Source organism: Ovis canadensis, chromosome 1 (genome assembly GCF_042477335.2).
Source record: "Ovis canadensis isolate MfBH-ARS-UI-01 breed Bighorn chromosome 1, ARS-UI_OviCan_v2, whole genome shotgun sequence".
Lineage (NCBI taxonomy): Eukaryota > Metazoa > Chordata > Mammalia > Artiodactyla > Bovidae > Ovis > Ovis canadensis.
The window spans coordinates 126,969,397-126,985,166 of record NC_091245.1 but is presented as its reverse complement, the minus strand read 5'-3'; the positions used below and the strand labels follow the sequence as shown (position 1 = coordinate 126,985,166).

Here is a 15,770-nt window from a genome sequence, read left to right as displayed (position 1 = left end):
GAGCTACCGAACAGGACAGTGGTGAGAAAGCCCCCCGTCTAGCTACAGAGGCTCCTTCTTCTTAAAAAGATGGCTGCAACTACCTTTTTAATGGTTACTTTTTTTTTTTAATCGACAGATAGTTGCTTTACAATACTGTGCTGGTTTCTGCCATACATCAACATGAATGAGTCTGCAACTGTTTGACTTTCTTTCCTGATGGTGTGCAAGAAACGAGCTGGATACATCTCACCTGTGGGCAGGCAGCTAAAAATAAAATCAGCTCCCTAATTTGGCAGTAATTTTGTGATATTTTTCAAATATTACGCATCCTGCCAGAAAGTTTCACTTCAGTATGGTATCTCACGCTGTGCTGACATTACCAGACTCATGAATGGTGAAGTGCTAAGGGGAACTGGCTAAGGCTGAAATGCAGAGATCAGACACCAACCTGGGAGTTTCAGAATTCTAGAATCCTCATCTAAGTTAAGTTAAGTAGCTCGGTCGTGTCTGACTCTTTGCGACCCCATAGACTGTAGCCCACCAGGCTCCTCCGTCCGTGGGATTCTCCAGGCAAGAGTAACGCCTCTGCTTTTATCTAGAATGGCAGGTCAAGACGCATGGGAGCAGCCACAGATGTAAAAGTCAGACAAAGCACAGTTCAAGTCCAAGGTCACCATGTCAGGGTGAGTTTGGTGAAATCACATGGGTGCCATCAGCTGGACTTGGTCAGGATGCCACATCCAAGGAGGTACTGAGGTTCGATCATGGACTCTGTTGAGAGCACTGAGCAGAAAGCAAGGCACACAGCACATGCTCGATGTATGTGGACCCTTCTCTGCAGCATCTTCGGTTCCAGCCCCGTCCTCTCTCTGGGACCTTGAGGTGAGACACACCCAGGAGGCAAAGCATGTCTGAATCTCTTTGCCAAAACGGAGAGGTCACTGTGAACAGTGGGGCTGACCACCAGCTCAAACTGAACATACAAACTCTGCTGAAGCACATCATTATTATCCTTCAAATGGGGGAGAAAGCACGTCAAGCGCTTTCACCTACCATTTTCATGAAGTCTGTCAAACCACATCCCAAGAATTGGAAGAGAGACCACATTATTCATCACATAAATCTGCTTCCATTCCCCCAGGGGGGGAAGACGGCTAACCACCGTGACTGAAGCCAAGAGATGATCCATCCACCCTGTGATTCAGCTTGAACAGCTGCAGCGTGAAAACGCAACACGAGCTCACCCAAAAGTGGGCTGACGATTTTTACATTTGCCCCTCACTTGTCTTATTTTTTTCAAGTCTGTTCCTTGACCTCAACTTCCCTTCATTCATAGAACCGGGAAACAACCGTGGCATTTCTCTGGACAGCGTGGGCCAGGTTATGATACATCCCCGAAGAATCAGGTCAGCACACGCTTACTCTGTGGTTCCCGGCACCATCGCAGCACTCAAGGATTTACAGTTGAGTTGGGAGGAAAAACAGATTAAAAAGGCAACATCTGACTAGCAATATGGGGCTCTGAGGGGGGAAAAATGACTCAGGGTTGGAAGAGACTGGAAAGGCAGCAAGGAGGAGGTGGGCTGACACTGATTCTGAAAGAGCTGGTGGGAGGTCACCGGAGGGGGAGATAGAATGGACACTCGCCTGGAGACAGGACTTGGTAAGGCTGTTTAGAGGTTAGCTGGGCCGATAAGCCACTCATCAAACAAGGATTTACACAACAGCCTGTGGCAGTCCAGAGAAGGCAACGGCACCCCACTCCAGTCCTCTTGCCTGGAAAATCCCAGGGACGGAGGAAAATCCCAGGTGGGCTGCAGTCCATGGGGTCGCTGAGAGTCGGACACGACTGAGCGACTTCACTTTCACTTTTCACGTTCATGCACTGGAGAAGGAAATGGCAACCCACTCCAGTGTTCTTGCCTGGAGAATCCCAGGGGCAGGGGAGCCTGGTGGGCTGCCGTCTATGGGGTCGCACAGGGTTGGACACGACTGAAGCGACTTAGCAGCAGCAGCAGCAGCAGCAGCTGTGGCAGTCACTCTAACCCACAATGAGGCAAATATACAGAAGAGGACGATCGGCCCTACCTTGGAGAGATACACAGGAGCCTTCGGGGAATCGGGCAGCTGCGGTTCAAATCCTTTCTCCTCCTTTCCTAATGCTGTCACTCGGAACAAGTTCCTTAACCCAGAGATAAGAACTCACGCTTAAGTTACTTAGTGGAAGCAGTTTCACAGAAAACCAGTTGGGGAGTGGGAGAAAGAGGCCACCAGAGCTCTCTGGAGACAGGACAGGGAAAACCTCAAGAGTCTGCCTGAAATACCCACACCCAGCTCTGGCTAAGGATTGCCTCAAGGGACAAGGACTCCATGGTCAAAGGAGCCTCAAGACTCGAGGCTGGCTCGCCAACAAAGAGAAGGGAATGCTGGCCTATGGGGTGAAAGCAGGTGGGGGGAAGCTGATTTGCATGGAAGACAACGTGGATCCAAACAGACAGGACAGGGCACAGGCGGCATGTGCCTCAGGGGGTTCAATGTTGTTTTCATTATTGTTGTTCATATTATTTACCCCTTAATAAAAAGCCAGCAACCCAACCAAGACAATGCAATGGGATTCAAAAGAGAGAAAGAGCCCTGTGCTAAGGCGGCTCGTCTGGATCCAGGTGTGGCCAGAACAGGTAGGACAGGAAGAACAGGTCATAGCAAGACCTGCATAGGAGGTGCTGGTGGGGAGTAAACTGCAGGGATCAGGAGGCAAAAGTGCACAGCCATTACAAAAGAAGGAAACAGAACGAGCAGAGGATCCAGCAACCCCACATCTGGGTATTTACCCAAAATAAATGAAAGCAGGATCCCAAAGAGGCATGTTTACTGCAGCATTGCTCACAGTAGCCAAGATGGGGACACCACCCAAAGGGCCAACAATGGAGGAAGGCGGGGAAAAGGCAGTAAACACACATGTGCACATGTGCATGGGCGCAGGCGCACGCACACACACACACACACACACGAATATTATTCAGCCTTAAAAAAGAAGGAAACCCTGCATATGCAACACCACGCTGTGTGAAATAAGCCAGTCCCAGAAACACAAGTGTTCCATGCTTCCACTTACATGAGGTTACCTAAAATAGTGAAACTCGTCATGAAAGCAAAGGCTAGAATGGGGGTTGCCAGGGGCTGGAGGGAGGGGGGATGAGGAGGTGCAAATCAACGGGTATTAAATCTCAGGTATGCCAGATGAGCAAGTTCTAGAGACTCGCTGTAAAATACCGCACCTACTGCTAATACTGTACTGAACACTTAAAAATCTGATCAGAGGGTGGATTGCGTGCTGTGTTCTTATTACAGTAAAAAAAGAGAAAAAAAATTTTTTTAATTGCAGGGATCATGCCTCAGGAAGCATCGGTGATTCAGCCTCTCCATCAAGCTGGAAATCCCTTATTTGTTCAGATCCTAGATCAACTGGCATAGGACCCAAATCTGATCACTGTTAAATGGTAGAGCATTATGTCACTTATTAACAAGGCTTGAGTGGCTATATTCATGGGAGGAAAGCAAGCTTGTTTGCTTGTTGTTTCTTGTGTTTGTTTGTTGTTGGCCATGCCATGCGGCATGTGGGATCTTAGTTCCCCAACCCAGAATCGAACCCAAGCCCCTGCCATGGCAGCATGGAGTCTTAACCCCTGGACTGCCAGGGAAGTCCCTGGAAGAAGGCAAGCATGGAAAGAATAACTATACTTGTATAGTTAGAAAGCCCCCTTTGGTCCAAACCATCCTCGCCCAGTGACGTTAAGTGGGAGATGTTGCTCAGGGCAGACAACACTGTCCCCACGTGGCAGAGGAACTTTAGAGCCACAAGTCCCCTTTCGCTGGACTTCCTAGAAGAGTCTCAGGCCACACATGGGAGGCAGGAAATTCTGTTCCACGGATTTCTTTTCTCCGAGTGCCTGTTAACCAGACACTCTTCCCACCTGGATCCTTCCAGCAGGAAGCCCCTTGCCTCTCAAGCGATGATGGGACCCCATCTGGGCACAGCAGTGAAGGCCACGTGAAGTACCCCACTGCAACCGAACCTACTTCCCAGTTCAGGCAAAGAGTCAACCTCCCTGTTCCAAGGAACCTGATCTCATGTACAACAGCCCCAGAAAAAACCCATCTGCTACCAAGCTTCCCCCGCTGCTCTCCAAATCGATTCTTTCTTCCCCTTTTCTGGTGTCACGAGGGCAGGCAAAAGAAAAGTCAGGAAAACAAAGGTAGGAAGGCTATCTCGGAAAGTCTCTAAAATGATGTAATCTGAAAATCAGTGGGAACCTTCTTCCTCACGACTCAAGGTGGAAGGAATCAGTGCATATGTATGGAGGCTCCCAAAGGGCAGACCCACCCAGCTCACGGTGGCCCTGACTTGGGGTGCACCCCACCACCTCCTCATCAAGCCCGAAAGATTGGCCTGTCCATGCGGACGACCCAAGAAGAAAGGGCCCCTAAGTGTCCCAGACAGTAAAGAATCTGCCTGCAATGCAGGAGACCCAGGTTCAGTCCCTGGGTCAGGAAGATCCCTTGGAGAAGGGAATGGCAAACCACTCCAGGATTCTTGCCTGAAGAATCCTGTGGACAGAGGACCCTGGCAAGCTACAGTCCAGGGGTCCTTGAGTCGCCAAGAGTAGGACACGACTGAGCGATTAACCCTTTCACATTCAAGCATCAGAAAGTTCCCAGGAAATCGGTTTCAAAGACTCAGTTTCTGAGCAGGTAGAATCAGAAGCCCTCTTCTCATCAAAACAGTCACAGATAATGAAACTTCTGTTGTCCTGAATAGCGGGATTTAAACGGATCCTAAGACAAGAAGGACTTTAAAGGCTGGCCTCCTCACGTCCCAGCCTTCTGCAAACACTCCACTTACCCCATCCCAAACAGAAGAGGCTTCTCAAGATCTCCAAACGTGCCATCCACAGGGGCAGCTCACGTCCTAGGTGAGAGGCTAGGACCCAGAGCCATCACACCCCAAGGAACCAGCCCCCCTGCTCCTGGCTTTGGGTCTAGAGGGTGGGGTTCAGTCCACTGAGGTTCTACCCACAAGAGCAAGGGGTTTTTTGCTCACCTTTCATATTCTTTTAGAGGTTACGAGATCCTCCTCGGAAACCTCACTGTGATAACTTAGGAAAAGTACCTCATATGTTGTAGACAGGCTTCCCTCATAGCTCGGTCGGCAAAGAATCTTCCTGCAATGCAGGAGACCCGGGTTCGATTCCTGGGCTGGGAAGATCCCTTGGAGAAGGAAATGGCAACCCACTCCAGTGTCCTTGCCTGAAGAATCCCATTAGCAGAGGAGCCTGGCAGGCTGCGGTCCATGGGGCTGCAAGGGTCAGACTTGGCAACTAAACCACCACCACCACCGTGTTATAGATACTCAATAAATCAGTATTTAGTATTCATAATCTAACTAGCAATTTGTATTTGAATAATCAAAGAAGCATCTGCGTGTATGCTAAGTCACTTCAGTTGTGTCCAACTCTGTGCAACACTATGGACTGTAGCCCACCAGGCTCCTCTGTCCAAGGAATTCTCCAGGCAAGAATACCGGAGCAGGTTGCCATGCCCTCCTCCAGATCTTCCCAACCCAGGGGTCGAACCTTCATTTCATACGTCCCCTGCACTGGCAGGCAGATTCTTTACCATTAGCACCACCTTCGCTTACCAGGCCCTTATACCACTATGATGCTGCTGCTAAGTCACTTCAGTCGTGTCCGATTCTGTGCGACCCCATAGACGGCAGCCCACCAGGCTCCCCCGTCCCTGGGATTCTCCAGGCAAGAACACTGGAGTGGGCTGTCACTGCCTTCTCCAATGCGTGGAAGTGAAGTCGCTCAGTCGTGTCCGACTCTTAGCGACCCCATGGACTGCAGCCTACCAGGCTCCTCCGCCCATGGGATTTTCCAGGCAAGAGGACTGGAGCGGGTGCCATCGCCTTCTCCGTCATACCACTATGGCTTCATACAAAGCCCTTTGGCCATGGTTATTCTTGCCCACCAAAATCTCATAATTTATGAAAGCCTGAATTGTCAAACACCAGAGCAAACGAGTCCAAGGTACCACATGAGGTGCTATGACCTAGCTCAAGATCTTACAAATCCATCCAGAACAATTCAAAAAGACACTTTCCAAAAGTGACGACCTCTCACCCTCAAGTTTCACCAATGAATGGTATGCTAATACTTTGTTTTCAAGCAAAGGAATCAAAATAAACTAGGGAAGCAGTACTGCAAAACACTTAGGAAGACTATGGGCCCTCTTGTTCTCCATTCTCATAAAAACACCAACTAAAACAAACAGCAGCTCCGGTGCTATTACTCAGCCCTCGGGGTCATAGCAGACAGGCCAGGTCAAGGGCAGCTGGTTAATCAATCTGCTGACTTGAAAAATAACCCCATGGTGAAGGCCAATTCACTCCGCAAAATGTAAACCGAGACTCGCTCCTTGGGCAGAATAGCAAATGATGTTGGCACCACACCATAAAGCCTTTCTCCAGCTCACAATTCTCCATGCCCAGCTCAGCCCATCGCAACACTGGATGCCTAAATAAATCTTAACTAGTTATGCCACAGATTCTCCCAGGATCTATTCAGAGGAGAAACCCCAGGGAGAACAAACAGCTTGAGTTTGGAGACTTCAATAATGCTACAGTCCTTTGTGCAGGAATATTACCCAGCCAACCTCCTCCGCCCTTTGCTCTTCATTTCCCTTCTTGGTTAAGAGGTCAGCAGTAGCACTCAACGATCCCTATCTCCCCACAAAGCATGGACAAACTCCAAGCCCAGGAAGAGGATGCCCAGAAAATGCGGTGGAAAAAAGAAATCAATGTGGCAATCAATCCCAAGCATCTCCCAGCTAAATTCTGTAGTAAATAAAGTTAATAAACTTTGCCTTCAAAGGAGCAACCCCACTGACTTACATCCCAAGTTCTGAGCTTTGTACCCATTTCAATTGTACCCTGTGTGTGTTAGTCGCTTAGTCGTGTCTGACTCTTTGTGACCCCATGGAGTGTAGCCCGCCAGGTTCCTCTGTCCATGGGATTCTCCAGGCAAAAATACTGGAATGGGTTGCCATTTCCTCCTCCAGAGGATCTTCGCAACCCAAGGATCAAACCCAGGTCTCCTGTACTGCAGGCAGATTCTTTACCATCTGAGCTACCAGGGAAGCCCCGATGTGTACCCTAAAGACAGCCCAAAAAAGGCAAGAAAGAAAGGGAGGGAATTAGAAGAGAGCAGTGAAACTCTCAAGGGGGTGAAATGAACTGAAGGCAAACATACAATAATCCCAGGAAGGTGGCGATTGTGAGAGCTGCACAATGTGTGTGCACTTGGGGCCGCTAAACAGTGCCCGTGTGGCACGCTAAGTTGCTTCAGTCTGTCTGACTCTTTACGACCCTCAGAGATTATAGCCTGCCAGGTTCCTTTATCCATGGGATTCTCCAGGGAACAATACTGGAGCAAGCTGCCATGTCCTCCACCAGGGAATCTTCCTGACCCAGGGAGAGAACCAGAGTCGCTTACGTCTCCTGCACTGGCAGGAGGGTTCTTTACCACTAGTGCCACCTTATAGTATAGATATCAGAAACTGTGGTGGAAATACAAAATCAGTGTAGGGTTCATCAGCCCCAACCATCTCCCACCATATTAAAGGAGTATGTTGTAGATTATGTCACTTTTTTCACAACTAAAAAAAATTTTTTTAATTAAAAAAAAAAAGTGGAGGGGGAAATGTACAGTCAGTTTACCATCAATTCACTGGGATAAGATGAAAATATGGGAAGGGACTCTGGTAATTCCACTTGCCTGGAATTTTAAAAAAAAAAAAAAAATGACAGAAGTGGTTTTGTTTCATGCTACTGCAATACCCGTTCACATTTCTGGAAGGAAGGCACCGGCAAAACTGTGACCTTGCACAACGGGAGCAGAGGAAAACACTCCACGGACTACAACTGACTACCTACTGTGTGCCAAACCACGAGATGGGTCCCTCACATGAAAACCCAGAGAGATCTCACGAAGGCCCCCCGAAGTAGTTTTCATACCTCTGTCTCACAGTAGGGGACCCACAGGCTCAGAGAGGTTATGCAATTTCCCCAGGGCCACACAGCTAAAACTGAGAGCAGGAATTCAAACCCAGCTCTTTCTGACTCCAAAGTTATTGCTCTTACACCACCACCACATACTCAGAACGGTTTTCTGAGGAAACTCTAAAATGCTAAGACTCATGCATTAAATATGAACCAAACCGAAACATTTTTCCTCAGTTATTACAACAAATTTGCTCTGTCTCAGTACAAAGTAAACCTGTATTGTTAAGTGGGTTGAAATCACCTTCAATTCACATTAAATTATCAGTAAGTCTTGGGTGAATTCTAGTAAGATGTTTCCAAAACAATTTCACAGGGTGTGTCCCAGTGAATATGCAAAACCCCCCCACAACAATTTGCTCCAACAGGTATGATACTCAAGAACACAAGGAATGTTTTAATAAAACTGGAAAACATTACGTCAGACACAAACATACACAGTATCTTCCTCCATACAACTAAGAGACTCAGTTATTTAGTTTTAAAGGCTCTTGAAATCTTTTTTGACAGAGTTCCATAGGGCACAATTTTTTAAATGCATGTAAACTTATAAGAAGTTGTTTGTTTATGCTTCATTTAAAATATAAACAAAACCAAAGTTAGGTCTTTCAAAAATGAATAAAACTGATAATACATTAGCAAGGTTGATCCAAAAGAAAAAAGGCACAAATAACCAATTCCAGAAATGAAAAAGGAAACACTTCTACAGATGCTATACTCTTGAAAAATATTATGAAAGGATATGTGTAACTTTATATAAGTAAGTTTAAGATGAAATGGGAAAATCTCTATTAAAAAGAAAACAAAACTAGTTAACTAAAAATAAGATCATCTTAATAGCCTTACTTCTACAGAATAAACTGAACTTGTGATAATAAAAAAATAAAATCCAAGGACTCCAAGGAAGTCGATTAAGACTCCACAGTACCAATGAAAGAGGGGCAGGTTCAATCCCTGGTCAGAGAACTGAGATCCCACATGCCCAAACAATATAAACAAATAAATAAAGAAGATAAAATTCAAATATCCAGAGCCCATCCAGGTTACTTATGGGTGAGGTATACAGACCACAAGAAAACAATGATACAGAACAATGATACAGAAGTTGTAACGCCTACAAGGTCATATAGCATAATCAACACACGTTTCAAATAGCTTCATGATGATGTCCCCTGGGAGTCCCATGTGACAGTGTCTAGGAACCTTTCTGAATAATATATTCCCCTTCCCTAGCCGAGGATTACTGTTCCATAAAACTCCACAAACAAGGGTCTATTAGTCAGTTCTAGCAGCACTATCACGAGATCGAGTCTGGTGTCTTTCCTGTTGAGTAAGTTACTAAAGGCTCCTTGGCGGGGTAGGAGGAATCAGCATCAAGTTCATCCCACCTGCATGTTCTTCCTTGAGCCCACAACAAGCGAGAAAGCAGGGCTCCAGCAGCCCAGACCATGCCTCCAGTTGATTTTCCCTGGCACGTGTGCGTGATCATGCCTGGTAGCTAAGTCATGACTGACTTTCAACTCCGTGGACTGTAGCCCTCTGTAGCCAGGCTCCTCTGTCCGTGGGATTCTCCAGGCAAGAATGCTGGAGTGGGTTGCCATTTCCTCCTCCAGGGGAATCTTCTCCACCCAGGGACTGAATCCCAGGTCTCCTGCATTAGCAGGTGGGTTCTTTACCACTGAGCCGCCTAGGAAGCCCAGCATGTGTCTAGAATGGTTTAAAAGTAATTTCATTCTACTTCTGTATCATAAACTTCGAGCAAGCTAGAGGGTGAAAGTAAACGAAGGCTAAGACTGTGGGGACAGCATCCCATCCCCCAAGCCCCAAAGTTCTGATGGAAGGTGGGCTAGGGAAGTCAGGCTGGTCCATTCTGGCATTAGGAGAACAACAGAATCAGCTGCTAACATCCTCCCAAGTCACACCCACCCCAGAACTTGGAGAAGCCCTTACAAAATAAAACTTGGTTTTCTATAAATATAATAAGATCCACACATTCATTCGCCTTCACTTCTGGCCCAGAGAGTAGGACGATTCTCTAAAAATTCTTACAAAAGATCGGCTTACAACACACACACACACACACCTCCCCACTGCTCTGTGCAAACCTGTTGATCAGATATGAAATAGATGACACAGATAACAGTTAACCCCCAGGCCTCCACCTAACCAACCCCACAGTAAGGAACCGCTGCTGCTGCTGCTGCTGCTGCTGCTGCTGCTGCTGCTAAGTCACTCGTGTCTGACTCTGCGCGACCTACACAGGTCAAAATAAAGCTCCCTGCGAGGCTCAAAATAAAACCTAAAGAATGCCCACATTTGTCCAAGTTTATCCTCTGCTGAGACAAGTGAAGCGTCTCTTGCAATCAACCCAACCTCATGCCACCCTCCACCCAAACTTCCTCTCCCCACCCCACCCGAAATCGACTTGGGCAATCAGTCTAAAAACAAGTCAGCTGCCACAGAAAACTAACATTTTTCAAGGAAAAAAGTTCCACATAAATAAACAGCACCTCAATAGCCAGAAACCCTGGAACTGTACTCACTCAATCAGACAGAATTAATGAGAAACGTAGACTTCCCAGGCTTCACTCCAGAATTCCCACCCAGGAGCCTGTTAGCACCACAGCTTCGGAATATTCCTTCGGAAGTTTTTGTCACTTAAAATCCCGAGACTTTCACGGGGTTCGTTTTCAAAGACGTGGACACTGAACGTGCGGCAGGGCAGCCTGAGACACGGCGCATCTTTGGTGGATAACAGGATGCCACCATCTCCTTCCAGAGCCCAGATTCAGTGAGATCCTTGGTATACAGAAGCGGCGCGCTCGGAAGGAGTTAGGGGATGAAGCGTTTTCAAAACCCCGAACCCCTTTCCCCACGAACCAGCACCCACTTGGGTGGTGTCCCCGGGCAGCCCCAGCGCAGCGCGGAGACGCGCCCCGCCGATCCCGGGCGCACAGGTCCCCGCGCGGGAGCTGCGGAGCCCGGGCTCCCATCCCGCCTCTCGCCGCCCAGGGCTGGCCCACACCTCCCAACACAAAGAAATTTGCCGGTGAAAAGAACCGGGTTTGAAATTCAAGCTCACCGCCGCTCAGCGAGGCACACATGCCGCTCGCGTCTTGCTTCCCATCTCTCAGAACTTCCAGTAACAGAAATGAGGAAGCAGCCAGCCTTCCCCGGGCTCCAGGCGGTGGGAGTGGGCGTTACCTTGTGAAGTTTCGCGCTGGGATGAATCTGGTCATTTGGGTGTGTGTGGCTCCTCCCCGCACACCGTCGCCTCCCTCCTCTCCGCCTCCTCCAATTCAAGTCTCCCGTTTGGTGTGCGCAACGCCGTGGACTCCCCAGCGCCCAGCTCCTCGCATCCTTCAGTTCAGTTCAGTCGCTCAGTCGTGTGCGACTCTTTGCAACCCCATGAATCGCAGCACGCCAGGCCTCCCTGTCCATCACCATCTCCCGGAGTTCACTCAGACTCACGTCCATCCAGTCAGTGATGCCATCCAGCCATCTCATCTTCTGTCGTCCCCTTCTCCTCCTGCCCCCAATCCCTCCCAGCATCAGTCTTTTCCAATGAGTCAACTTAGGGGAAATAAATTCCTAACAGGTTTTACCCATTTTACAGACGAACCTGGTCGCCCTGCAGAGTCTATTTTTTCGAAAGCACGTGGCAAAAAAGCAGTGCCTCTTTTAGGATTTAAGAGGCTATAAATCTTAAATAACTGCGCAGTACCCGCTCTTCCCCCGCAGGAATATGGGTAGTTCAGCAAGTGGAGACCTAATTTTACGAGTATCTAGTTTAAAAGAGCCGAGGACAGGAAAAGAAAAAAAAAAAAAAAAAAACACTTTCGGCTGCTTATTTTTCCTTTAAAGCCTATTACAAAATATTTCAGGTATACAAAAACATATTTGAAAATAATATAATGAACCAGACAACTTAAAAAAATTAAAATTCCCAATCTTGTTGAAGCCATCTGTAAACTCCTCCCTGAAATGCACACCCCCCCCCGCCCCTCCTCTTTGAAATAGAACTGCTGTAAATTTGATCTCCCATGAGCAACTTCTACATCACAGTTTCTAAAAATTCTAAAGGACACAAGCCAACAAAGTTCACGTGAAAGCAGTCCAGTGGTATCTTTCAGCTGAGCTTGTTCTTGGTTCCCAAACAAAAGTTCGCTTAAATAAAACTTTAAAAGGACCACACATGAAATGAAGCCTCAGGTGGCCAGTTAAAGAGAAGGAAAGAAATCACAGTATAAGAAAATAGGATATCTGGAATGACAAGCAAGAGGCCCTATCTGAAAGAGTTGAAGCATTCATGGATGAAATTGATAGATTAATAGCATATTATCATTTTACAAGGTTAAGAGCTGTGTTAAAAGCCAAGGATACTGACCCCCGCTGCAAGGGACTTTTTTCAAACAAACAGGCTACAGAAATAGAAACACAACATTCATCATTAAAGAGGTCCTAATGGCTCAAGTGCCTGTCAGAGATACCGGCTGGGAGCAATACTCAGAAAAGGGAATTTTCAAGATAATCATGATAAAAATCAAAATGGTAAAAACCACGATCCATTCAAAACTGATTCAAACATTAGTAAGAAGTAGATGCCTAGTTGATGTATATGTTCCCAGTACCTTGCTGAGAAGCTAGCATAAGTAAACACTGAAAGACTGTCTGATACATGAAGCAACCAACCAAGAGAATGCTCACGTAGACTTCTGAAGGAGCAGAATGAGAAAGGAAGGCAGTGGTCCTGGATAGGGGATAGTGGTTTTGGTCCTGAATTTGGATAATGGTCTTTAACAAAAGGTGACTTTGCCTTGAGGGGATGTTTAGCAGTACCGGAGACACAACTTGGGGGTGCAACGAGCGTCGAATAGGTGACAGGGATGCTGCTGAGCACCCTAAAATGCACAGGAAAGCCCCCTTCAACAAAGGGTTCTGCAGCCCAAGAAAACAGCAGTGCCGCTAGTGAGATACTCTGACAGCGGTCCTGCTATCCACTGTCACTTAACGGACATTCCATCTATGATCACCGATATTATAAAGAGACTCTCCTGGGACTTATGACAATGCAGAACAGCATTTCTCCTTCCTTCCCATTGTGCAGCATCTGATGACCGATGGCCGTCGCGTGAGCTCAGAGGAAAATGGGCACTGGGGTCAGATCGGGAAAAAAGTTTACCGATTTGGGGTTCATGCAACTCACAAAACCAACTTCTGTTGAACCTGGATGAAGATAATCAAGAGAGGGTTGAGAGGAAGATGACAGAAAGCCAGGGAATTCTCAGCCTGAGAATCTCTGCATGGCTGGGCAAGGAGGCATCGGGCGCAAAGTGAAAGAGTTGTGAAAGACACACAGGGTCGGGCTTATCCGGGTCACATCGGTCATCTCTCTATAGGCAGTCAGTAGCTGGAGACACTCCACCGAGAACAGGAAGCATGTTTAATCTCATTACAGCTTACCGAAAAGCAAGTTACAAGTCACTTACAGGAAAAAGAATGCAAGCATCACAAAGTCTACATCTTTCCTACAGGGTTTTCTGGTCTCATCATTACCTAAGAAGTATTGAACACTTCTTTTAACAAGGATGCCGTGTGTATTTTTTCTCCTTTCTTGAATAAGAAAGAGATTCGTTGTCGTTGTTCAGAGGGGTAAGGGGCGGGTGCGAGGGGGCAGCGGGTTTGCTCATTTTGAACCCCCCTTAAAACCGACCAGATGGTAGGTTCTCAATAAACGGACGTGGGATTAAACTGAAGGAGTCCCCACTTTACTACCGACCTCTCAGGTCAGAAAAGAGAGTCCCCTATAGTTGCTTCTGGCAGAAATCCACAGGGCTCCAGGGGGTTCAAGAGTTTGAATGATCTGACAGCACATGAAAACTCTGCTGCTTGCATTCAGTGGCTGACAGATTGCCAAAAACAGGCGACAAGGGCTAGCCTGGACCAAGATCAGAAACCAGGCGGCTCCCAAGCGGCGGCCACTGGCCTCACAGAGAGACGTCTCTTTGAACCAAAGCGCTTACTCCCATAACAGAAGGAAGAGTGCCCAGCTGTGGGTCCCCTCCACAAGCCACGTGACAGACTGATGACAAGGAAGACACTTGAGCCCTCCTTAAGGTACCAACTTCTGAACCTGCAGTTTCTAACGACATGAATTTAGGAAAAGGACAAGTCAGCACGGTTATGAGCCCTGCCACAAGCAATGAACTCAGGCATCAACATGCAACACTTCTGTAATGGAGAAATACAACCAGTAGAGGGCACACAACTGACTTTTGTTTGCACCAGTCATCTGGGATCAGGATAAACCTGGAGACGATATTAAATGAAACAAGTTAATCAGAGTAATCCTCCACTACCACAAGTGGGAAAAAAGAAAGATTTACCTGAAAACCAGTTTGAAAAAAATCTACAAGCCATGACACCCTTATATGGTGTTTATACTGCTTATGGATATTTATACAAGAGGTAGCTAAACCGACATAATTATAATTAATTAATCAGTTAATACATGTTGGGAACAATATTTGATATGTGGGGAAGAAAGCCACAAAGGGTTAAATGTCTCTCTTCTTTGTCAGCTGAATTTACATTCAGAAAAAAACTAATTTTTTCTTAATTTTCCCCAAAGATTTTCCTAGGTCTTTATCTTGCTATTTCGCTTATTAGACCTATAATAGCTGGCTTTTAAAATTCCTTTGAAATTGTGTTCTCAACAACATAAATGCCCTTCTTAAACAAGATTCTTCTGGATGACCTATTCATCCAGAAAGGTCTTCAAAACCAACTTACTCAGGAATCAAAGCAGCTTAACCCCAAATCATTGTAATCAGCTGAGCTGAAAAGATCTGCAAAGTTGATATTAGTGGCTGCAGTGAGCCCCCTGCTACTCTCCCCACTCTAAATCTGGAGCTAGGAAGCAGGGCTAAGGTACCAAGTGCTCACACCAACATGCCGTCACCTGTATCACCCTGAGTCAGCAACAAAGCTGGGGAGAAAGTGCTCCTTAAGTGAGGTGAAGCCCAACTGGGGTGTTAATTAACACCGTCAAATATTCTGAATCCAAATAAAACGATTCCCCAGCATAGGTACAGATCTAAACACGGATCCAGTTAATCCTATGATGTCACTAGGGAAATTGAGAACCTTATTCACAAATACATTTCGCAGTTGACTGCCATCTGATTGCCAAAATCAATTTTTTATGTTCGAAACTGGTTGAAAGTCTAAATATGGATCCATCTCACCCAGCCCGCTTGGTGATCTGAGGATGTGTTCAGGGACACTGACATGTTTGAAAACCCTTGACTCAGCCCTGGACGAGCAAGGCCTTCCTTCTCTCTGAGAAGAAACCAAAGCCCACCCTTTCAATGCCTTGTCTTGTCTTGATGTGCAAGTGAAAGTGAAAAGTGTTAGTCGCCCAGTTGACTCTGTAGCCCACCAGGCTCCTCTGTCCATGGGATTCTCTAGGCAAGAACACTGGAGTGGGTCACCATGGCCTCCTCCAGGGGATCTTCCCAACCCAGGGATGGAACCCGGGTCTCCTGCATTGCAGACAGATTCTTTACCGTCTGACCCACCAGGGCAGCCCATGATGTGCAAAGCCCTCATTACACTTGATTTGATAAAAGAATGTTTTATGACTTTACACTTTGCACCAACCAAACTT

The 15,770-nt window shown here is 47.0% G+C and overlaps 1 protein-coding gene across 4 annotated transcripts in view; it reads right to left on the bottom strand.

Moving 5' to 3' along the window:
- Nucleotides 1–15,770, bottom strand: part of TIAM1 (TIAM Rac1 associated GEF 1) — a 464,008-nt gene that overhangs the window by 225,884 nt on the left and 222,354 nt on the right. For 2 of the 4 annotated variants that reach the window (XM_069549437.1, XM_069549452.1), the window contains exon 1: nucleotides 11,184–11,363. The exons of 1 other annotated variant lie outside the window; for it this stretch is intronic. The gene's annotated coding sequence lies outside the window, so the exon portion shown is untranslated. Of the gene's footprint in view, nucleotides 1–11,183; nucleotides 11,364–15,770 lie in introns of those variants that run through there. One more of the 4 variants, XM_069549461.1, reaches the window with a different exon arrangement.